The sequence below is a fragment of the Paroedura picta genome, chromosome 4 (genome assembly GCF_049243985.1).
Source record: "Paroedura picta isolate Pp20150507F chromosome 4, Ppicta_v3.0, whole genome shotgun sequence".
Lineage (NCBI taxonomy): Eukaryota > Metazoa > Chordata > Lepidosauria > Squamata > Gekkonidae > Paroedura > Paroedura picta.
In genome coordinates this window covers 65,256,074-65,282,161 of record NC_135372.1, presented here as the reverse complement: position 1 = coordinate 65,282,161, position 26,088 = coordinate 65,256,074, and the positions used below count along the sequence as shown (strand labels likewise).

Here is a 26,088-nt window from a genome sequence, read left to right as displayed (position 1 = left end):
AATTGGGTTTGCATAATAACATGCAGTCCTTCAGCCTCCTTTTTGATATATTTGTATGCAGTGGCTGAACACATGATTTGGGCATTTTGTACAATGTCAACATAAATATCCAGAATCGTGGAAAAAATTAACAGACTCTTCAGTACTCATCACAACCAGTGAATTGTCTTTAGCTGCCAGTTTGTTTCTAGGCTCAATTTAAAGTGGTCATTATTACCTGCAAAGTTTTTCATCACCTGGGACCAACAGGTATGTCTTCTAAATGAATCAGTGGGGTAAGTGTAGGGTATCAGTGTAGGGTATCAGTGGGGTAAGGAGTCCCGATAATGGCAGGACAGTCACGCCTTTGATGCAAATGTCCCGCGTCCCGCCATGTTCCTTCAAAGTCCCGTTGACTTCCCTCGCCCCTGGAAGCGGCAGCCTGAGCTGGAAGTGGAGAGCAGGAGCGGGCCGTCTCTCACCCGCTTGTCTCTGGGGGTGGCATCTCAGGCGGCAGCATGTGGGGTGCGCGGGGTGAGAGTCATGGCCAGCAGAAGGCCACTCCAGTGGCGGCGCCCAGCTCTGTGGCTGATGGCGGTGCGGGAGGAGGCCGGGAACGCGTGCCTGGGCTGGGTGGAGGCGCTGCATGGGGACTGTGAACCCAAGGTGCATGACTGGATGTACCGCCGAGAGTTCCTGCTCCAGCACAACTCTTCGCTCCCTCCGGGTATGTACTTGCCAGGAGTGCTGGCCCTTGCAGGGGCACTGCCAGAACATCCTTCTTAATCTGACCTGCTTATTTCCGCAGCCTCCGCTGCCGAGGGGGGGGGAGCTGCCACTGCCACCGCTGAGGGAGGAAGGTAAGGTGGGACATGGCACTGCTGCCGCTGACGAGGTGGCAGCAGTGCCACGTCCCACTTTACCTCCCTTCATTCTGGTCACCTTAGGTAAGTGGGACATAAGTAGTTCAAACAAACCACATAACCCTTAGCTTGAAAGTTCAGTTTAGAAAGGCATTTGTTCTTGCCTTAGAATCATAGAATTGGAAGGGGCCATTCAGGCCATCTAGTACAACCCCCTGCTCAATGCAGGATCAGCCCAAAGCATCCTAAAGCATCCAAGAAAAGTGTGTATCCAACCTTTGCTTGAAGACTGCTAGTGAGGGGGAGCTCACCACCTCCTTAGGCAGCCTATTCCACTGCTGAACTATGCTGACTGTGAAAAATGGGACAGCCTGCCATACAGAAGGTACAGTCAGAAATGTTTCACAGCAACAATAACTTTTTTTTACATTGTACATCATCACATTAAGATCTTAACTTACACTGTGTGCAGAGTTTTCAACTAGAAAAGGAAAACTAACATATCAGAAATAATTCCCAGTCTGTCATCTTCCAAAATGCACAAGTCAGCACAAAACAGTTCAGAGGTAGGTACCGGTGTTCCATGTCATTCAGCTGTTTTTCAGGCTTTCTGCAAACCCTGTTTAAAGGGACTCTAATATATTTCAACAGGGTTTTCAGGGACACAAACCATGAATTGGATCAGTTTGCAAATGAACCCCACAGTTTGGTTCACAGTTCTGTTAGTAGTTTAGCCGTGAACTGAACCAATCACATTTTTCTAGTTTGTGCCCATGTCTTCCCTAATCTGTAACATTTGCTCACCTAATATTTGGGAAACAGCCTCCTGGGTGGAGACTGTCCAGGGCCTGTCCAGTCTGTCTGGACTCTTTTTGGCTCCCAGGACCCAATCATGAGCTGTGCGCTTCCTGATTGGCCTGCCCCCCACAAACCTGGCAATGCCACTTACTGTCATTTGGCACCTGGACGTCGCCGGGGATGGAGATGGGTGTCTGTGAGGCTTCTAGGGACTGGGAGGGGGAAGCCGAGTCCACCCAGCCCTGATTGCTGCCCAGGGGGGAGGGAGGACGAGAGGCAGAAGGAGGATGAGGGGCAGAGGCAGCTGGAGTGGGGGGGGGAAGGCTGACTCCACTCCTCCATGGGTTGGGAAGAGCACCCGGGAGGGCTGTCTGCCATTGCTTCTGCCTGGATCGCTGGACGCGAAAAGCCCCAGACAGGCTGGGAGTCTCTGCGTCAGCCCCTGCCCACTTTCTCTCTGTCAGTCTCTTTCTTTTCTACTTTTTTCTCCATCTCTCCTCCTATATCTGTCTTCTTCCTCTTTTTCTCTCTAAATTTGTTTCTCTGTTCTTCTTTTTAACTTCCTTTCCAGCAATGAGAGTTTATTATTACCTATCATAACAGATTTAGAGCCTCTTGTAGCGCAGAGTGGTAAGGCAGCAGACATGCAGTCTCAAGCTCTGCCCATGAGGCTGGGAGTTCAATCCCTGCAGCCGGCTCAAGGTTGACTCAGCCTTCCATCCTTCCAAGGTTGGTAAAATGAGTACCCAGCTTGCTGGGGGGTAAACAGTAATGACTGGGGAAGGCACTAGCAAACCACCCCATATTGAGTCTCCCATGAAAACACTAAAGGGTGTCACCCCAAGGGTCAGACATGACCCGGTGCTTACACAGGGGATACCTTTACCTTTACCTTTATCATAACAGATATAAATATAGACGTATGGTATGGTATGGTAATACATATAAAACATGGTTGAGGTTGTAGAAAGTTTTTGACTGACTCATCACCTACCTGATTGGCCGTCTGTCCAACAAGCAGCCAGTCAGGTAGGCTGTCCTGCCCCTGACCATACACCCTGACAGAATGCTGAATGTTCCGAAACCTCCTATTGGTGGAATATCCCCTACTCAAGGCCAACTGCTGCTCTTGCTCAAGATTCCACATACCCCTCCTCCCTTCAGGCCTGCTGTGATGGAAGCCTCTTAACAGCCCTTGACTGAGGGAAGTGATGCGTTTCCAATAGCAACTCAAGGGAGTCTGTGGACATGTGTGTGCATCCCTTTTTTTTGAGGGGGGGAGCATTCCCATTCTGCCTAACTGCTGTCTGACAGGGATCCCACAGAAAAACTACTTCTCACTTAAAATACTGCTGTGGCCAGGCTCGCTGTTTGAGGTCAGGTGCAACCAAGCTATGCATGTTTCTTCTCTGCAACTCTCTGAACATTTAAGGCCTATAACTCAAGGCTGTTGTGCAGATGGAACTGGATGCTGTTGTTGGGGGTTTTTTTGTTGCCTGTTTCACCTGCACAACAACCCTGTGCAGTAGGCCTCAAGTGTTTTATCTCCAAAACAAGCTGTGTGGGAGGCCTTAAATCTTTCTTCTATATAACAACCCTGTCCACCTTCCAAAGAAGCCCTTTCTGCCTGGAGAGCTGATCTTTATAGTATGGTGGTCAACTGTAATTCCAGGAGCTCTCCAGGCCACACCTGACGATTGGCTACCACTGGATTGGAAATATTCCTTGAGGTTTGGTGGAGGGCCTTAAAATGTCACAATGTCTCAGAATCCACCCTCCAAAATAGCTGAGGTGGACTGGAGTGGTGCTTTTCTATTATATAACAGAAAAAAGGAGAGACTTTTTTGTAATTACAGAGTAAGCGGTAAGTTTGTAATTTTGCATTTAATTGCTATATAGAGAAAATCAGAAGCTTCTTTATGTTTTCCTTTTGATTTGCCTTTTGTACCTTTGTCTTTGTTCTTTTTCACTTCCCTTTTTTAACATTGTATTAGTTTCTGTTAAATGTTATCTTTTACATTAGAAAAAAACCCTTACAATAAAATTATCTTTTAAAATGAGAAAGAGCTTATGGCCATTAACAAAGCTTTCTGTACATCTGAAAAAAGCTCCAGATTTGCAAAAAAATCTGAATAGTAATAACTATTGTTTCTATTAATAATACTAATAATGGGGCATGCTTTAAAAAATACCAAAATGATCAAACGTGATGCTGTGAATTTGAGAACTGGATGCCCTCAGCAGCTATTGCTAGGCAACCATGAGTGTACTCCCAGACTTCAAGTCTTGATTTTTTGTAAGTAAATAGGCAGAGGAAATGGTCAGGGCCCGTTCCATGGTTGTTTTGGCCTTTGAGGAAGGACTTACTGAAGCTAGGCCTGGCAGCAACCACCAAACAAGTTGCACAGCTTGCAGGATGTTTCACCTTGGCCTAGCTGCTTGCTAGTGCTTAACAGAAGTCCGCCTCCCCAAGCCAATGTGCTATAGTGGTTAGAATGTTCGATTAGGATCTGGGACACCCAGGTATGAATCCCTGCTCTGCTGTGGAAGCTTACTGGGTGCTTTTGGTTGAATTGTGCACTCTCCAGATAAGCTAACTCTTATGGCTGTTGTGAGGATAATATAGATGATTGAATTATATAAACCGCTGTATTTATTAATATTATATCTATATACCACCCTCCTTTGTGGCTCAGGGCAGTTTACATTGAAACATCCATAATCTAGTACGGTATAACATTTTGATTTGAATATATAACATTTTTAACAGTAAAACACTAAGGATTCATAACAAAATGTAGTGTAGGATAGCGGTCCCCATCCTTTCTCAGGTCAGGGACCGCCTCCGGGGTGAGCCGACGGCACAGGTGCTGCGCAAACGTGCACACGCAGTTGCTGCACATGCACATTTTCGCCACAAGGGGGCGCTAACGCGCATGCACGGCCACTGCACGCATGCACATTTGCGTCACCGGCATGCTGGCGGCGCCTGCCTCTTCCCTTCCTTCTCACTGTGAGCGGGGGGGGGGAGGCAGGCACAGCTGCCGGCGGCTCAGTACTGTGGCCTTCGCAGCCCGGCAGCGGGCCACGGACCGGGGGTTGATGACCCCTGGTGTAGGACATCTTGATATTGCTGATCTAGTTTGACATTCAACAATGAATATTTGATTCAGTTTTGCTTCCCTGTGGGTTTTTGTTCTTTTGTTGGTGCAGTTGAAGGTGGGAGAAGCTAGCTTTGGTTCTGGTTAGTGGTAGGCTCATTTGCCTTGACTGCAAGCCTGGTGAAAAAGCTCCATTTTGCAGGCCATGAGGAATTGTTTTAGCTCTGGGAGTTCATTCATTAAGCGTCTGGGAGCTCATTCCACCAGGTGGGAGCCACGACAGAGAAAGCCCTGACTCAAAGCTCTTTGGGTCCCTTTTTGGACAAAGGTAATGAAATAAGCAGATAATAATAATTCATTCTCTAGGTCATAGAATCATAGAATCATAGAGTTGGAAGGGGCCATACAGGCCATCTAGTCCAACCCCCTGCTCAGCGCAGGATCAGCCCTAAGCATCCTAAAGCATCCAAGAAAAGTGTGTATCCAACCTTTGCTTGAAGACTTCCAGTGAGGGGGCGCTCACCACCTCCTTAGGCAGCCTATTCCACTGCTGAACTACTCTGACTCTGAAAAACTTTTTCCTGATATCTAGCCTATATCGTTGTACTTGAAGTTTAAACCCATTACTGCGTGTCCTCTCCTCTGCAGCCAGCAGAAACAGCATCCTGCCCTCCTCCAAGTGACAACCTTTCAAATACTTAAAGAGGGCTATCATGTCCCCTCTCAACCTCCTTTTCTCCAGGCTGAACATTCCCAAGTCCCTCAACCTATCTTCATAGGGCTTGGTCCCTTGGCCCCAGATCATCTTCGTCGCTCTCCTCTGTACCCTTTCAATTTTATCGATGTCCTTCTTGAAGTGAGGCCTCCAGAACTGCACACAGTACTCCAGGTGTGGTCTGACCAGTGCCGTATACAATGGGACTATGACATCTTGTGATTTTGATGTGATGCCTCTATTGATACAGCCCAAAATGTTATTTGCCTTTTTTACCGCTGCATCACACTGCCTGCTCATGTTTAGTTTACAATCCACAAGTACCCCAAGGTCTCGTTCACACACAGTGCTATCTAGAAGCGTATCCCCCATCCAGTAGGCATGCTTTTCATTTTTCTGACCCAGATGCAGAACTTTACACTTATCTTTATTAAATTGCATCTTGTTCTCATTTGCCCATTTTCCCATTGTGTTCAGATCTCGTTGAACTCTGTCTCTATCTTCCGGAGTATTTGCCAGTCCTCCCAATTTGGTGTCATCTGCAAACTTGATGAGTAGTCCCTCCACCCCCTCATCTAGATCATTAATAAATATGTTAAAAAGTACCGGGCCGAGCACCGAACCCTGAGGTACCCCGCTACTCACCTCTCTCCAGTCTGATGAAAAGTCACACCAGATCTGTAAGAAAATAAGCCCATGATAAGTGTCAGCAGATGAGTCCTTGTTAATCCTGATCCTGTATGCCCCAGAGAACCTTGTCAGATCCACAACATGATGTGGTATAGCACCATGTACACAGGTGTTTAGTTAGTTGCATGTGCTTATTTTCCAGGGCAGTTTATCAGGCTTGTCCTGAGTTTTCAGTGAGATTCTTTCCACCCTAGATATCATATACAGTTTTTTTTTTAAGAAACTTGCTTTTGCACTCTTCCCATAAATTGATGCATTGTTTCATTAGTGTACTACCTTTTATAGGCTGGTACTGCTCCTTTACTTGGAGTTGTTAACATATACAAGCACTTCCTTCCTCTTTTGCTTTATGGTGTACACTTGCTTTTTTGTTTATTTGTTAGTTTTTAATGTAAATAAGTTTGAAAACAAGTGTAGCAGTGAAATAATGTGTACAAAAGCAGTACCAAAGTGCATTTTGAGGATGATAAATTGGGAAATATTTTTTCCTCCTCCAGCTGAAAGCACTGTGTGCAATGTATTTTTGCAGTAAGATCCCAACAGCAGAATCTTCACTTTTTCTAAGGTGTTCATCCCAGTAGCCTGGGAATCTCTAGAGGATGAGTGAACTTTTAATTAAGATGTAAGGCTGAAAGTCCAGCATAATAAATTATGCTTGTCACCCCTTTTCCAGTTTTCTGGGACATAACTGTAAAGTCAGACATCTAATTTTGTGTGCTCATCACTTTAAAGATGCCTGTTGGTCTTTTTGGACCTAATTTGTGATGATCTTGTGACTGATACTTTAGTAAAATTAGTACATGAAAACATTTCCATAGACAAAGGTACAATTATTAGAAATCCAGAGACTTCTGACTGGCACTCAAATAATAGGTATTTCTTAGAAACTTGCATAAAAGTCATCCATGTGTGATATTTCTCATAGTTATTTCTCATTCATAGGAAATGTTTATTATATGATAATATTAATACAGTTAATTTAGAAAACATTATCAGAAAGATTGCAAATTCATGTTCCTTTGAAGTTGGATTTTGTTATCAAGCCTCATTCTACTTTGTGTGTACGTCCTGTATGTTCATCTACTGTGCACAAATGATTGATTTAATGTTGGAATTATAGAGTCATTATTAGTACTACTAAGTTCTATTGTATTAGCTTGATTCTTTGATGCAGTATGTCAGAAGATTCTACAACTAGCTAAGTCTACAAATAGGATTAAACTCTACTTTTGTTTGTTTGTCTGTTTATTGGACTTCTAGGCTGCCCCTCTCCAGAGAGATCTCAGGGTAGATTAGAACAAAAAAATCAATCTCATTTGATAAAACATTAAAATCTTAAAAGTAAACTGAATACAATACAATTTGGCCACTCCATCAACTAAAAACATGTAAAACGCTACATCTGTACATCATTGGTTTGACAGTATTGTCAAACCAGCTTGGTGTAGTGGTCAAGAGTGGTGGTTTCTAATCTGGCAAGCTGGGTTTTATTTCCCACTCCTCCACATGTAGCCTGCTGTGTCACCTTGGGCTCATCACAGCCCTGATAGTGCTGTTCTCACAGAGCAGTAATATCAGGATTCTCTCATCTACCTCACAGAGTGTCTGTTGTGGAGAGAGGAAAGGGAAGGCAATTGTAAACCACTTTGAGACTTCTTCTGGTATACCTCTTCATATTATGGAACTGTGTCTGATAGGAAGCACAGCATAAGATGAGACCATAGTTAACATTAGGACAACCAACTTGATATGTCACATGTTTATCCTTATCCATGGTTCCTCTATATATTTGTGAAACAGCCTGGGGGGTAGAATGTGTCCGAGTGTCTGAGTTAGAATAGGGCCAATCCTGTTTGGCCCTGCCCCTACAGCTCCCGCCCTCCCTCCCTGGACACTAGCGACGTTCCTCTCAGATGTGCCAGAGACAGAGAGAGCCCTGCCAGACCGAACATGAGCCCTCATTCCCTCCTATTGCTCCTGCTGCGAAGAAGCACAGAGATAGCTGCCCCAAACTGCTTCCCTCCTAAGCACAAGCCCTAATTACCTGCTATGCCTCCTGCTGCCACAGAGAGAGCAACACAGAGAGAGCCACCCCTGCTGCGATGGAGGGAGAGAGAGAGACAGAGAGCTGCCCCAAACTGCACACCAGCCCTGCTTCCCTCCTACAAACCAGCCCTAATTACCTACTATGCCTCCTGCTCCGAGGCACACCGAGAGACACCCAGGGAGAGGGAGAGAAAGAGACACACAGAGAGATCTGCACCTCCTGGTGTCCCCTGGGTCCTAGCGCCCATTGCATTCCTGGTTGCAATGGGCTTTCTTGCTAGTTTATTTATAATTCATACTTGTATGTCACCCTTTCCTGAGGGCTCAGAGCAACTCACTCTAGTTCATAGATAAACGTTAAACATTTTAGCATTAAAACATTTAAACAATACATTTATTGACTAAAGTTTCTCTTTCTACTGAGCTGCCTATTCATAATGCAGTGTTAGGCCTTAAAAAGTCGGTGGTAGGTCATAGAGAGCTTTCAATATCAGTGCCTTGAAGCCTGAAAGCGAATAGGAAGCCTGTGTAGATGGAACAAGACTGGAGTGATTTGATCCCTTGATTCACTCAAATCAACACTCGGTACCAGCTGTAACTTCCAGACAGTCTTCTAGGGCAGTCCCATGTAGAGTGTATTACACAGTGTATCAGCATTTAGGATCAAACCTAAAACTGCAGCACAAGAACTTGATCACTCTCCTTGCATTCAAATCACTGTTGTTTCTAATGCTAATACAGCAGACTTTGAGGGCTTCTTTTTCTTACTGCCTTTTGTTTAGCTGTGTTCAGGGGGTATCTTTCAGATAATTGGAACAACCATGGGCAGCTGCATGGCCCCATGGTATGCTAACAACTTAATGGCCAACTTGGAGAAACACTTCCTAAATCTTACCCACTCACACCTTTCTTATACCTGTGATACATGATCACATTTTAATATGTATGGACACATGATAAAGAAGCCCTGGACATATTACACCAGGCATTCAATGACTTTTATCCCACCATCAGCCATCAAAAAATACTGACAGAAACATTACACACAAGTTAAAAGGCAACTCAGAATTGACTTCCAAAGAAAGTCAGGATAAAAGTGGTCTCAAAAACCAGAAAGGAAGGAGGGGGGGAGGGAATAACAACCTAAGGTGAAAACTAAAACACAACAATATATGCGGGAATCAGGGGATAAGTATGGATCCAGAACTGATAAACTCCCATGTGGAAAACTCCAATATTGTATGTACAATACTAGAAGTGACCAAGAGGAAAGGGTTTAAGCATGCTAAGGTCCATTTGAATGGACCAAGACACACGTAATCATCCTTGACTATTACTGAAGATTTTGCTGTGTAAAAGCATGGATTCCTATTGCAGTGCTCCTTATTGGGGCTAAAAAGGATTTTGACTCAAAGACACTTTTTGTCCTTACAATCTGGTTACAAAAGATAATTTTGTTTTATGTTTTTTTAAATGAGGCTAAAATGACTTTGTTAAGAATAATTTAGAATTTGTCACTTTTTTAATTGCCTATGCTGAGGGCTGTTTTACGTTTGAGAATTTTATAGAAGATTGGGATGGGAAGGGAAGGGGACTATTGCCCTCATAGGTAAAAATTAAAATTAATGTGGGAAGTTGACAAAAGAGAACTGGGGATAAGAGTTCCTTCCCCACATCAGAATCTTCTAGTGTAGTGTATTATTAGCATGTCATACTAGGGTTTGGGAAACCCAGGTTTGAATCTTCACTCTGCCATAGAAGCTTGCTGGGTAATCTTGGGCCAGTCATGCACACTCAGCCTCATCTACTTCACAGAGGAGTAGTTGTGTGAATAAAATGGAGAAACGTAGAATGTTATAAGCCACTTTGGGATGGACGAGTGCTATAAATGCAGTAAATAAGAATGTTTCAATGCTCCATCAGTATTCAGGACAAAAGGGCACTCTCCCTTTAAAGGATTAGTTGAAGAAAAACATCAATGTTTAGATTTGTGATCTAAATCTAATATATTAAATCCTCTATTTAGTGCTGCATTCTAAACTAAATCAGCCCCTCCAGCACATAGGAGTCATGATGTGGTATAAGTGATGAATTCTAGCATGACTTTCTTTTCCATCCACATTCATTGTCCCGTAGAATTAGACACCCCTAAAATAAAATGATGCACATTCATGATGCACAGGGTTTGGTTTTTAAATCCTGGGAACAAAGGCATTTCCCCCCTCTGTGTCAGTTTGTGAACTCAGCAGTGGCTTTTGAATCTTGCTTAGAGAGAAGTTTTTGTTTTGTTTTTCTGTTTTCCTCTCTTTGTGAGTCTCATGGTTGGTAAAACTGAGCCAAAAGGAACTGCATGAGAATTCAAAAATAAAAATGTTTATCAAGTATACTTGATAAAATACTGATCTATGTGAGTATTGTTTTTGTCCTGGTAGTTTTTTTTTTTTTTTTGGGGGGGGGGTGGTTTTGCTAAGTGGAAGCAATGCTGCAGGAAATTCTGTTGACACATAGTTTTAAATATAAAACTCCTTTGTTTGTGCTTGTAGTGCTTGCTTTCTTTTCTCAGTCCTCCTGAAATTGTTCTTAGTTGGGAAGCTTTTCCTTCCTGACAAGTAGCATTCTCTGAAGGCACTTAGGAAGAAAAGGAGGGTAAACTCTCACAGGCTAGCTAAGAAACACCCTGTAACTCACTTTTTGAGAAGCTAAATCCCCACATGGAGTTGTGCAAGCTGCCATATTGTTGAAATCAATAGGATTTAAAATGTCTGTAAGACTATGTTGAATTATGGCCTAACTTTGCCTAGTTGCCCTCACTGGCCTTGATCCAGAGAGCCCATTTATGCATATATAAGGCTATGTTGCCTGCCAAAAATACCTGAAGTGTGTGTCTTTGGATTACAGCCAGTTGGCTAAGGTAAATGATTTGACTTGGATATTTCAAGTGTGGTGATTTCAGAGCTGTTCTGTGTCTATTTATATGCAATAGAAGCTATGTGACCCTGTTGGTGTAAGTTGCAGCTACAGCCCATAGTACATATGCACTAAAATCCATGATGATAGCTTTTAGGAGTGAAAATGTCATCTTTGCAGCTGCAGATGAAAGGAACAAATATAGCAAGAGGTAAACATTGGCTCCGACAGATTTGGTATTGCAGGGAGTTGTCTTTATGCAAGATTATATAATATGGTTTGGTCCTTAACAGTAGTTGCCTACACAATAGTTAGCCAATCCACAATTAAAATGGAAATCTGTTATAAGCTTTGAACAGAAAATGGAATGAGCACCAGAATTAGAGTGGGGGGCTTAGAAAAGCAATGAGAAGATTGTTGGGAGGCTTTGAATAGGACAGTGAGCTGAGCATGGACATATCTGCCAAATACCAGGGGAGTTTCTTGATGTCCTTGTGACATGTTGATCAATCTTCTGTCTTACTGTGTTACTCCACATTGGGACTGTGCCTGTGTAGGCTAGTCTGGATGTTTTCTTTCTAGCTTAAAAACTCCAAAGTGGGATACCTGTCCCTTTCTGAGCTGGCAGATTCATAGGATTCCCACCTAATGTGACACCTGCTCTGGAGGCGGGATTCCTCCTTCCATCAGTTCCATTTTCACTGCCACAAGGGTAGGATGCTTTTTAGCAGCATTCTGTTTGTATTCATTGTTCGGGTGTTTGCCTGTTTTCCTTCAGACAGTACTTTTCAGGCTTTAAGAGCATTTATTTTTGGAAGGCAAGATACTTTCACTACCACCCAAAGTGCTGTGTGCAGGTAGTTCTGTCCATAGATAAAAAAAACCGAATCTCTTTGCACCCCACATGCCAAAGGTGACTGTAGTTGATATGAGAAGTGGATAGCATGATTTCCTGTTGAATGATAGAGCAGTACATTCATTCTCCTCATCCTTAAGAGAGGTTCTGATTTTCTGCATGCATCAGGGTCTAAGGTTGGATTGTGCAAGTAGAATAATAATAATAATAATGGATCAGTCTTTCCCCCACCTACATCCTCTATCTGCAATCCAGGAGAGCCACAGACAACACTGAGCAACTCTAGTCCCTTTCATATCAGCTTTTTCACCTTTTTTGGCTTTTGAAGGCAAATTTATTTTTTGTTAAGGCTTTACACATTTGAAGAATAAAACACTGTTCTCTCACAGTTAATGAAGATCTAATGTGGGTTTTCTAATGTGAGTTTTGATCGATTAAAAAAATGTTGTTCCACTGATGATCTTAACAAAAATTTATTTGTCTTCAGAAGCCAAAGTGTATTTAAAGAGGTTTGATGAAACAGACCTCGGTATGGCAGCTTCATATGTACAGTCTTGTATGCTATAGTCAGTTTATTTGTATGTAGCCATAGGCCATTACAAAATAGATTAATTAAATAAACATTTCAAATAAAAAATACAAATCACATTAACCAATCAAGTTAAAATTTCCAATTGTATATGTCCAACTACAAAATTAGGTATTGGCTCTCTTTAGAACCTCTTTAGCCCTTATCTTCTTGTCCAGAAGGGCAAATAATAACATTATGTTGGTAACGAATAAATAATATCTGACAACAAAATTAAGTTTTCAGAATCGGATTGACCATTTGGACCATCAGTGTTATGTTAACAGATTGTGGGATCTTTTATGTTAGAAATTCACAATATCTGTAAATTTTTACCCTTTTTTAGCCCTATGTTCTTTTCCTATTCATACTGATACTGTTTATTTTTACAAATCTCTTGGAAAAGAAAGACAAAAATAGGACTAAATTATCAGCACATTCTCAGCCAGGTCAGCACAAACAGGCTGCTCTCAGTGTTGTTTTTATGCCAGTACTTTGTATTTCAATCTAGTGACTTTGAGGGAAATGAGAGCAGAGTAGTATAAAATCTAGTTCTCATTTTATACATCATTCTACAAAATGAGTGAGGTGCTGCATGGCAGATGTGAAGCACTTTAAGTTCACCGAAGACAGTGTTACCCAAATTAGATACTGAGTTGGGAAATTTAGCTAGCAAGTGGGGAACAATGGGTTCTCTGCCAGTGTAGACCTTAGAACAGTGGTCCCCAACCTTTTTAACGCCGGGGACCTCTCACCGGGGACCACTCAACGCCTTTTACTGAGGCCCGGTGGGGGGGGGTAGTTTACTCCACTACTCTCAACCACTGCCCTAACGCTCTCTGATTTGCTATGGTCATGTTTAAACATCCCTTCAAAATAAGATACAGATACGCCACAACAATGAACATAAGGATCATTTTATTTTCATGGAAATTTTAACTCATGACAATGATAAATCAATGGGAACCCTGAGCTTGTTTCTCTGCAACGAGATAGTCCCATCTGGGAGTGATGGGAGACAATGACACCCGAAGTGTGTTGTAAAGGGCCGGGGGAGGGGGAGAAGGCGTCCTTCGGGGCCCACCTCCAATTAGTCGAAGGACCACATGTGGTCCGCAGCCCACAGGTTGGGGATCACTACCTTAGAAGGTCTCAAAATGAACTAGATCAGATTTTAAAAAATACAAGTGGTTTTTATTCAGAGAACAGAAATTTAAGTAATCAGCAAACTTGCATACAAACTTAAGCTAAGCACATACAGATCATGTGGTGTAACGGGAATATAAGGAGAGAAGGTACAGAATATAGCTACCATATCTAAGGTGACCAGATTTTAACATTGGTAAAGCGGAACACCATTGACCGAGGGCGTTCTTGATTAAAAATTTGGTCTATATGGAGCAACAAAAAGTGTCATAGAACACATAGAATGCAAAATTAGAATTGTAATATATATATTTTAATTTTAACATAAGTACAATTTGTCAGGTACCCCCAGATGTTCCTCCAAAAGTGGGACAATCTGGTCACCTTAACCATATCAACATGAAGAAGTCTGGAGGAGAAAAAAAAGCATCTCTGGAACAAATGAAGCCTACAAGAGTGTGCCTGAGATTTCCATGGGTAGATCTTTAATTCATTTCCCAGAAGAGACAAAACCATAATTGCATTATCCGTGCAAGTCTAAAAATGTAAGTGGGTTCTTGATGATCCTGGGATAGGTATGATTAGGTATGTCAGGCATGTTTGTGATTTCCCTAATTGAATCCAGCCAGGTGAAGGGAAGGAAAAAGCTTTTCACATTGATATAATTAGTAACACTGTTAGGAGTTCTATTTTCATTCAGATAGTCATTGTGGTTAACAGTGGTTAACAATTCTCTACAGGTGGACAGTGAGCTCCCCCGAAGAGTTCAGGCAGCTCCTGGAAGTATCCAACTGTAATGTCCATTTTCCACTTTCTCCTTTGGATTTGTAAAATGTATCAATCTGGATGAAACTAACATCAATTTGTCAAGCACTGTGATTGCAGAGTAATGTGAAGGTGATATGTAGTCAGTCAGTCAGTAACCTTTTATTGGCATAAAATATGTATAGGACATATAAAAATAGGATTTAAAATTTCAACAAAATAATAAAATAGGCCATGGGGTTACATAACCAAACAGATCTTAAGATGATTAAATAAACTATAAAAGATAAAATACAAGGTAGGCAGCATATTATAAAAGCATCTTAGTTAAAACTCTGGCAACTAAAATGGTTACCTCTGGGTCTTTGTCAGAGAGCAGAAATTGCAAGGTCATAGATTTACTTACAGAAGGCTTGTTTCCCAGCAAAGCAACAAAGCTGTCATCCCGACACTGCTCATATAAGGGCCAATCTAACAAAATGTGTGAGACAGAGTCAGGGCAGCCAGAACCACATGGACAGAGTCTCGCATGGTATGGGATACGGTGGAATCTTCCCTCTAAGACCTTTGAGGGGAAAGCATTCATTCGTGCCAGGAGAAAAGCTCTTCTCAGGAGTGGGACATCAAGAAGATGCAAATATGTAGCCATAATATTTCTCTGCATAGTAATGCCAAAGAATGCTGATGAGCAGACTCGAGGCTGGGTAGGTATGAGTTCCTGCTGCTCATGGTCTAATATTCTCTATGTAATAATCCGGAAGATACATTTTTCTTCCTGAGGTAGTAGGGAGTTCAGATCGATGCCAATGGAGACTAATTTTTGTTCAATAGCCTGGAACCATCGAAATTTAAGAGGGTCACTTTTTAGACAAGTTAAAAGGCTGCCAGTTTCTATTCTAAAAAATAGTCTGATCCAAAATTTAAAAGTAGCTCTCCAGGCCCTTGTCTCTACCCTAATTTGGCCAAATTCTGTGCAAATGATATGGTAGGAGATACCATTGGGAACCCCTGCAATTTGCCTATAGAAAGCAGATTGAACACCCTCAGTAGATTTGTTAAAGGCAGGAACCCATAAGGGGCATCCAAACAGGAGCTTGGACATTACTTTGGCATTAAAAATTTTAATTGCTGCAGGAATAAATTGGTTACCTTTCGCAGAGAAAAAGAACTGTTTTATCAAGGATGATGAGGATTTGGCCAGATTGATAGCTCGTTGGCAGTGGGAGCTCCAATTCTGGTTATACTGGAAGGTAACACCTGGATACTTAAATGTTTTGACTTGTTCTATTGAAGTGCCTCCAATAGACCAAGTCATTGCAAGTCATTGCTCTTAGAGAAAACCAAAACTTTTGTTTTACCATAGTTAATTACTAACTTATTATCTTGGCAATATTGGTAAAAGGTGGATAAGTATCGTTATAAGCCAACCCTTGTATATGAGAGTATTGTAGTATCGTCGGCATACAACAACAAAGGAATATGCTGGGAACCAAGTTTTGGGGGATGACCATTAATAGGTTCCAGTTTTTGCGCTAAATCGTTAATGAATAAATTCAACAACAAGGGGGCCAGAATACAGCCTTGCTTAACTCCAATGGTCATTGAGATCTTAGAGGTTAAGTCTCCCTTTGAAGAATACCGGACTTGACAGGAGGTGGACACAAAGTTTTTTGATGAGAAACACAAGTCTCGGTTCCATACCCATTAATTGCAATTAATTCCAGAGCATATCCCTATCTATCTTATCAAAGGCACTTTTAAGGTCTATAAAAGCTGTGTATAGCCTCTTACCATTTTGGGATGTATATTTCTCGGCCAGGCATGAGAGAGTTAAACAGTGATCTATAGTAGAGTTACCCTGCAAGAAACCAATCTGTTCAGGACCTATAATTCTTTGAGAGCGAGCCCAATCAGTTAGGCGCCATTCAAGATGTTTTGCATAAATCTTACAGATAATAAACTAATAGGTCTAAAATTATTAGGGTCGTTATGGTCACCATTTTTAAAAATGGGAACAATGATTGAATTCAACCAAGAACTTGGGACAATCCCATGTAAGTCAATTAAGGTAAATAAGTTGGCCAAGGGAGGAGCCCACCATTTAGGGTTGTTTTTTAGAAGTTCAGCTGATAGGGCATCCTGGCCTGGGGCTTTGCCTATCTTAAGGCTCAGAATTAGTTCCTCTACTTCGTCAGGCAAAACTGGGGACCATCTAGGGACATTAGTTGGGATGGAGTCATTCAGCAGATTTTCTGGAGCTGCTGGGACATTAAATAGAGCAGAAAAATGATCAACCCAAACTTGGGGGGGGAATAATAAGTTCTGAATTACCAGCAGGTGATCTTAGAGAAGGGGTTTGTCAGCAAACTTCCCCTCAAAATGAGGAGGAGTCTGACTACTAGTGGATCTAAATAGTTCTTAGGCCATTTAGGTCAGCTGCATTAGTGGATGAAACTCTTATCATTCCGGTATAGTTCTTTCTAGGTCTGCCCCCCCCCCCCACTCCATCCTATATAACTGTAATTATCATTAGTTTTGCTTCAATGGGAGATTTTCGTTAACTTGTTGGGTACTGGGAACAGACTTGGAGTTATTTAATAAAGGTTTGAATTCCTTTGGGTTACGTGAATGGATCCCTTAATGATTGTCTAGAGTAGAAACCAGAATTCTAATTCTAAATTTTAATTCAAATAAAACTGACTACTTCTGCCCCTTTATTTCTCCCCCCCCCCTTTAACTAATTGCTTTGTAATTGAAACATGAATCCAAAGGTTCTGTTTTCATATCTAGTGTAAGGGACAGATAGGTACTGATATACTGTCTTTCAGTTTTCCTTCTTTACTTTTTAAAGATTATGTAATATAATAATAACCCTTTTTTCATGAAGCATCATATCTGTTTAACAACAAGCAATGAAATCCTACTCAGTGTGCATCACTTCAACTTGTACCATCATGTTTCAGGATATCAGAAGATTGTCAAAAAAGACAACTGTAAACATTCTACTTGGGAAAATGTGATATTTACAAAAGACCTTTTAGTGAGTAAAAAATAACATGGGGAAGGGCACTATTTCATTCTTACTAGAAAAAATGTATTTATGCTGATATTATTTTTTCATGATGGCTTCACTCACTTGCACTGTGTCCTTTGGAATAATTTCATATTTCAGAATGGAGATTCTTGTTGATTTATGTTTTGATCTATGCCAAGTTCTCTTGCTCTTCACAGTAAGCAATGTCAATAATTATCTGAAACAGCATAGTCTAGATGTCCTCAACCCTTTTAAAGCCTTTGAGTACTGTTTAGATTTTGAGAAGGCTGGTGGGCACAACTACAAAATGGCTGCCCCAGGAGGCAGGGCCAATAACAAAATGGCTGCTGAAGGAGGCAGAACCACACAGGGGAGAAGAGGAATAATTTACAAAATACAGGAGGAGTGGGAAGACATCAAACCGTGTGGGGGAAGCTGCAACTGAAACAATGTTATTTTATTCTGCACAGCCAATCATAAGTCCTGCTGGGTAAGAACCCCACATGGCTCCACCCACTTTCTAAACTCTTGATGGAAACCAGGAAATGTATTGACAGGCACTATGGCACCTATGAGTACCATAGCCCCCCCCCCCCAGTCCACATTATTTGTTTCTGCTTGGGATGGAATCTAAAGGTAAATGTCTTTATTTTGCTTGTAAGTTTAGTGGCCTGTAGGCAACCAGGCATTTCCTCCAATGGACTGGCATTTTAATTTGTAGAAGAAGTGGTGATTTCTGCTGATTGCTCCCTCCTATAGTACCTTTGCCCCTGTGCTGTTCCTGAAAGTCTATGGATCCCAACAAACAATATTTTGAGGGGGCCTCAGAAAGCTGAAGCAGGAAAATAGTGCTCCGTAAAGTCCACTGATAATTGAATGTGCACTAATACTTGCATTTTAAATGGGTAAAATGATAAAACCAGTAATCCAATATTTGTACTTCAATTAATATAGGTTGTTATTTCACTTTGGTCCAAGCCATTTCTTCAGTGCAGCTAAAGCAAGGAGGGATGGAAAATGAAACAAATATGCCATTTTGCAGAACCTCTGAGAACAATTTTAGTTAATCATGAAGCACATTTTAACTCTGGTGTAAAAAACCACTTTATCTTAGCCTCTTTTCCTTCCTCAGTGGACTTATTCTTTCTTATTAAATAAAAATGAGTTATGCAGAGAAAAGTTTTATCTACCAAGTAATAATACATAAGCAGCATCTTTCATAGAAGTGTAAGTAAGAGGTAACTGGTTTGTTTTAGTAGTTGAAATGTAACACAAATTACACAGAGACATACACAAAACCCCATCCACAGAAGAAGCCTGTTTGCCAGAAAGCTTGTTTGCAAGATAAGTGTTTGCAAGATAAATGCTTGGTTTCACCTATTTCTTTGGAACAAGATATGTTTATTTTTGCATACACACATATATATGCAAATGAATAGAGTTTGTTGCTCTTGGTGAAGTTAATGTTTCTATTATGCTATAAGTCACATCTGCAGAATCACAAAAGATCTTGGACAATCAGTGAGCCATAGGCTTCCCTGTCCCTTGCATAGCATGAGCAATACATCCATGATCTAAGGATGCTCCCAAGAATTCCTAAAAATAATAGGAAATTGCAGTGCTATTTATGGATGATAAAAATAAAAATATTAATTCTTGATCTAGTTCATTTGAAGTATTCAAAACACTTCACCTACATTTCTGTGGAGAATAGATTAGATGGAAACTTTCACCAATATTTATTCACATGTCTACCTATTAATTTATAAAGCAGGCGTGACAATCTTCTTTTCACATAAAATGAAGCCTCTAGCTAAGGGTAATTAAACACTGTCTTCTGCTACATCTTACATATTCCTTTATCTTCATATTCACCAGTGGAAGCATTTCCTGTCATCCCACTTCGCCTCCAGATCGGAACTAAAGTGGGGGGAAATGCTTCAAACGACTAATAACAATAAAGTAAGCTGGGGAGGGTCAGGTTTACTTTCCTTCCCCACACAATGTTTCTTTAGGGGTAGAAAAGAATTATTCCACTATCATCCTATTTTTACATGTGAATGGGTAGAATAATAAAGTGTCAGCGTGGTGTAGCAGTTAACAGCGGTGGCTTCTTCTCTGCTCTTGCACATGCAGCCAGCTGGGTGACCTTGGGCTTGTCACAACCCTGGTAGTCTTGTCAGAGCTCTCTCACACCGTTTACACACTGGGAACTTCCCTGCCACAGCTCTCATTCAGGAGCACAAATTGGAAGCAGATGAGGTACACCAGGGCAGATGTTTCCCTGTGTGAGTGCAGAAAGAGGTGGGGCAACCTGCCATGACTAAAACTACAGCCTGCAGCCTGGCATGAAACCTCCAGTGTGTAAACGGTTTCAGCCTCTCCTACCTCACAGGGTGTTGTGGGGAGAGGAAGGGAAGGCAATTGTAAGCTGTCTTAAGACTGCCTTCAGACAGTGAAAAGCAGGGTATAAAAAGGAACTTTTCTTTTTCTTCGTCATGTCAAGTTGAGCCCTCAGTAATCCTACTGAAGTAGGCTTTTGCTTAGCACAGGGAAGTTGTTTTGTTGCAGAATGAATTGTTGATTTATCAGGAAAACATAATGTTTAAATATCAATGGCTGGTATTGCATCTCCAAGTCAATAGTGACAGCAGTTCATATTGACAGACCAGCGTACTTAATTCTGAAGATCTTTGAAATGATGAAAAAACTAGCAGTAGGATCTAGAAGCTGGTCTTCCCATTTTCTATCATGAATCAAGACATCTGTTTACCAGAGTTGCCTCCTGAATGTGAATGTATTTCAGACTAAGTCACTGCACCTGTTGCCAGGAGGTATTTCTTCCAATCGCTCCTCTAAAGCACAGGGAGTTGTTGCTTGACATTTTATAGCTCTTTTTAAAAAAACTGTCTTTTAAAAATCATTTGTTCAGAGAGAGAAAATGGAGCAAAACAGTTCATTTTACCTAAGCACTGCTATTTGGTAGTATTCACATTTGTACAGCTCTGAGCTGCAATATTGATTGTTTTTTTTGTTTTGTTTAGTTTTTCTTTTTTTGCTAACAGAGCCTCCCACTAGATTTTTTGTTGTTTTTTAAATATATAGTCAGGATTGCAAGATGGATTGTATTATACTCTGCTTCTTAGAAGGCTTATTTTCCCAATTTGTTGTTAAAAATAAGACTAAAAATAAAGATTGAAGTGTTTATTGGCAGGCTTTTCATTTAGAGGCATTCGTTTTTTGCACGTGTTAACGATAATAATGATGGCATAGAGAAGACTGCATAAATAGAGCCCCCCTTCTGCTTTAGACACAACATTATATTGCACTATTCCTTTTGATGTGTGGTATTCATATACAGCAAGTGAGATCCCTCTTGCTTGTTAATTGAGACCTTAATCTACCCGAATATAGATCAGAGCTAGGTTTAGGTTAAAGTCCAGTACTGTTAAATACAGTTTTGTTTTGTTTTAAACACACACACATTTTTCCTGCTGTATATATTCCTTTGCACCCAAGACACTGCATTATGAAAGAACTGAGGAGATTCAGTCAACTAATTTAACTATTGTCAAATCCAGATCTAGACACTTTCCATATAATATAATAAGAATAAAAGAAAAACAGTTAAGAACTAACTGTAATCTGATTTAGTTTTGTACTTTGAAAGTTTCATTGATAAATGTCTGATCAGAAATTACAAACACAGCACTTGACTTTTCACACCTTCCTTGACCCTGCAGTCCACACTTGCATAGATGTGTGGTACAAGTGTGACAAATACATAAGAAACAGATGGTCTGTTTTCTTCAAAAGGTTACTGAACTATTCATCCCCAAATTCCTAAACTGGTTGATCCCAGGATGCCATTCAAAAGCATATCAGATGCAGAGGAAGTAGTTTAATTTAACATTGTTTCTCCATTGCCATGGCTGTACAATGTGACATAGGACACCTAGCTGAGTGATGACAAATGTTGCACGACATCTTTGCAATAGCACGCTGTCATATTATGAGTAACATTGGGAATCTGCTCTATTTTGAAATGATTACCTGTTCCACATAATATATTTCTGGTAAGGCCTTGGAGTTGTAGCGTGTCTCATAGCTTAAATGCCACTCAGCACTTAACACCCACTCAGGGTGGCTGTCCCGCCCAAGTGGCTCCTCCTCCAACCGGTTTGCCTGTCTGTCCAGCGACCAGCTAATCGCCTTCCACCCCCCATCCCTGACCACCCCCTCCTCCTCCTTCCCTCCGAGGCTGAGAGGCTGCAGATCCCTGCTGCGTGAGAGCTGCCCCTGCTGGTGAGTTCCCTGCTTGGGGGCCTCCAGCCTGCAGCCTTTCCAGGTCCTGGGGGGAGGGAGAAGCCATCCACAGAGTTCTTCCACCCAATACCCCCAATCTAGCACCTGTTGCATTCCTGAATGCAGTAGGCTTGGCCCCTAGTATATTATAAACATCTACACTGCTAACACTCTTCATGCATCATATTCCAGTTCTGAAAAAGTGCAACCCTATGCAAAGTTCCTCCATCTATGACAATTGATAGGCTTAACAGTATTAATTCTGCCCAGGATTGCACTTTTAAGCTCTTGCATCTTTCTAGGATGGGGAAGATATTAGGGTCCTACAGAGTAGGCATCTACTGCCAATCCTGACAAAATGCAAATCTTTCTAAAGAGATTTTGTAACCCTGCTATTCGAGATCCTTCTAACTGAGGTTGGTTGAAATCTACCATGCCACTTAGATATACAAAAAATGTGCACAGGCTCAGTTGTCTTGCCTCTTCATTGCTTTGGCACTGGTCCATGCCACCCAGACAGTTTTTCTCATAGCATCAGACAGAAGGGGGAGATGGCTTGCTCACTTAGGTCCTCCTTATTTTTCCTGGAAACCACTATGTATTATTGGAAGCATTGGGTGGCCTGTTTATATTTGGCCATTCACGCAGCCCTTTTATATAATACAGAACAAGAGGTGCATGTCTGGTGGACATTCTTGGCCTCTTGTGAAAGATCTGGCTCTTCCAAGATGTCAGGCTAACCCTAACCCTCCCCAGGCCTGGCCCTGTTTCAGGTCCCAGTTCTGTCACTAGGCCAGGATGCATCCATCATACCCCTGTCAGTGGCACATAAGTCTCTGTCCCTACATAGACCGTTTATGCACTGGGAACTTCACTGCCCCAGCTCCCATGCAGGAGCAAAATCAGGAGCAGATGAGGTGCACTGGGCCAAATGCTCCCCCATGTGGGTGCAGGAAGAGGTGTGACAACCTGCTGCGACTAAAACTTCAGCCTGCAGCCCAGCATGAAACCTCCAGTGCATAAACGGTCATAGTGTTGTTTGGAGTTCTCTCTGTTTGTTTGTTATTTTTAAACCCACAACTTAACAGAGGGAAGTAAAAAGATATTTAACATTTCCAACAAAACCATGAAATAGGTCCCTATCCCCATTTTACTGGTGGTAAACCAAGATGGAGAACTAACAACCATGACTTCATGAATCAAAAAACTATATAGAATGCAAATCTAAATGTATTATTGGAGCTGCTGGAGATAATTGTGGTTAATTGAGTGATTATCTCTATCACTGTGCCAAGTGGTTGACATATTGTTGCACTTATCTTTGAATGGAAACTGGCATGTTTCTACCATGTACAAAGTAGTACCATAGGGGGCATTTTCTTTGAAAAGCACAGACTCCATTGCCTGAAGCTGTAACAGGCTGTTAACCGTGAAACTATGTATAACTCTTCATTGCTGCAGACATTCTTTTTAAAGAAACATATTTCTGACGAGGCTACTGTTTTAGATCAGCAGCTATTAAATAAAGCTCTGTGTTATAGTTTGTCAGTATATAATATTCTGTTCGGTATTGTATAGTTTTATTGGTCATATAAAGAATTTCTGAATAGACTGACAGAAAGAGTTGCTTTTTGTTGAATATATTATTGTAGCCATAGCACTTTTGTGAGTTTTCCTTCATATTATTGCCCTATAATTCTTCTCCCTCAAGCATTCCAAAAAAGAAGGATCTAGATACATTTTGAAGTGGGCTGGTGTATGTATCTATAAATACACACACACACACACACACACACACACACACACACACACACACACACAGAGATTCAGATATGGATGCACATGTCTGTCTGTCTGTCTGTCTCTCTCTCTTTCTCTCTCTCTCTCATCTGATGAAGAGGTTGAGAGATACCCATGCTTTTATTGTTGCACTCTTAATCGAGAGCCAGCATGGTATAGTGGTTAGGAGCAGAGAATTCTAATCTAGATACCAGGTTTGATTCTCCAGTCCTCCTCATGAAGCTTCCTGGGCGGCCTTGGGCCACTCACAGTTCTCTCAGAACTCTTGTCAGCTCAACTACTTTGCAAGGTGCTTGTTGTGGAGAGAGGAATGGAAGGCAATTATAAAGCACTTCGACATTCCTTAAGTTAGAAAAAAAAAAGTGTTACAAAAACCAACTATTTTCAGGCTGTTATGTTTCTGTTTCTCCATCTTCAGTTCCTTGAGGCCTGCCCTCACAGGTGATTTATCATGTGGGATGTTGGCACATCCAACCTCCAGTCACATTTACACTTACGAAGTTTGTTGTATATTTGGGAAACCGGCATTCATACTCATGCTAAAAGATTACTCAAGCTGACTTGAATATGTGCTGTCATTATATACATCAGTGGTCCCCAACCTTTTTATCACCGGGGACCACTCAACGCTTGACAATTTTACTGATGCCTCGTGTGGGTGGGTAGTTTACTCTCAACCACTGCCCTAACTCTCTCTGATCGCTATGGTAATGTTTAAACATCCCTTCAAAATATGATACAGACACGCCACAACAACGAACATAAGGAACATTTTGTTTTCATGGAAATTTTAACTCATGACAATGACAAATCAATGGGAACCCTGAGTTTGTTTCTCTGCAATGAAATAGTCCCATCTGGGAGTGATGGGAGCCAATGACACCCGAAGTGTGTTGTAAAGGGCCGGGGGGGGGAGAGAAGGTGTCCTTTGTGGCCCACCTCCAATTAGTTGACGGACCATATGTGGTCCATGGCCCACAGGTTGGGGATCGCTAATATACATGACTAGTGTCCATGGCAGTGTGACTGAAATTTGCAGGTGCTAAGTGGCTGAAATAGGGAAGGGTGCTTGCTCTCGAAAGCTCTCACACTGAATAAATCTTCGTTGGTCTTAAAGGTGCTAGTGGACTCTGATTTTATTGTGTTACTTCAGACCAACATGGCCACCCATTTGAATCTAACCTCGAGGTGATGGTTAGGGACCTCTGGGTTACTGGGTCGCTTATTCTTTATTTAAAATATATTCCATTTCTCTTGGGGAAAATAGCTCCTTTAGAAGGTGACTGCATGGCATTGTACTCTCCCAACCTCACCTCACCCCACCCCCAGCACCACTCCCAGGCTTTATCCTTGACTCTTCAGGAATTTCTGAACACATTAGGCTGAAACAGTTGATGGAATAGATTCTACCATCACTTGGGATACACAGAAACAGATGATATTATGGCTCAAGATTTAAGGAAAATTACAATTGCGCAATTCACTTTCTTAAATTCAGAAGGTAGTAGAGGGTGGCATTAACTGAGAGTACTTACAGTGTAATCCTATGCAGAATTGTTCCCATCTAAGTACATTTAAGTTCACACTGTTAGCAATGAAAGAAATGACCTTTGTGTTTCATTTTTTTATTATGCCACATGTTCCAGAGTGTCCTTGTTAGCAAAAAAATGGGTTACTATGGTGAGTCTTGATAACCCACTCTACCCTTCAGCAACTCAAATTCATGCCTCCTTTTTGCCTCCTCTAGCTTCACATATTAATTTATCCTGAGGGATGCCTACTGGCTCTGCTGAATATTCAAAGAATGCTGCTGATTTCCCATGTAGAGCTGCCTACAATATTAAAATATGACACCAAGTATTGCCATCATATTAATATTGCTTTTCATGTATTACTACAACTAGATTTTTACTAATTCACATAATTTATACTGATTCATGAAAGTATGCTTAAATCACCAGCAATTTAAACATGAATTAAAAGTTGTATGTTAGGGAATAACTTTAAAACAGTTAGTTGCTTGTATATTTTTTCTCCTTTAGAAATCTTTCCAAGAATTTTGCTAGCCTTTCTTATGATCATATGTCTGCTTTTAATCAACATCAACAAACAAGGAATGTCCCTTGTCTGTTCAAAAGATGTGCAAGTACTTGTACACTGCCAAAGTGTAGCTCAACTGGCCACCAGCTGAAAATTGTTAAGTGAAATAATTGCATCAGGCAACAGAGTGAATGATAGCAACCACATTCAAAGCATAAATTGTACATGAATAAAACTAGTTTTTTAGAGGGGAACTTGTAGGGGTCATGTGAGAAATGTATCATGGTATATGTATGGGAACAAAAGAGTAAGATGAAAGAATATAGAAACTGAAGGATTAAGGCATATACTGGTCTTAGGTTATAGAGTTTATTAAGCCCGTTACATTTTATTGTGTTTTTCACAGGTAGCTGTCCCACTTCTCTGTTATTTTGAGGCGGGGGGGGGGGAGCTGTGTGAGGGCTTGCTACATAAA

The 26,088-nt window shown here is 41.4% G+C and overlaps 1 protein-coding gene across 29 annotated transcripts in view; it reads left to right on the top strand.

Annotated features, from left to right (window-relative positions):
• ADGRL2 (adhesion G protein-coupled receptor L2) overlaps nt 1-26,088 on the top strand; it is a 219,062-nt gene that overhangs the window by 103,917 nt on the left and 89,057 nt on the right. The window lies entirely within an intron of this gene.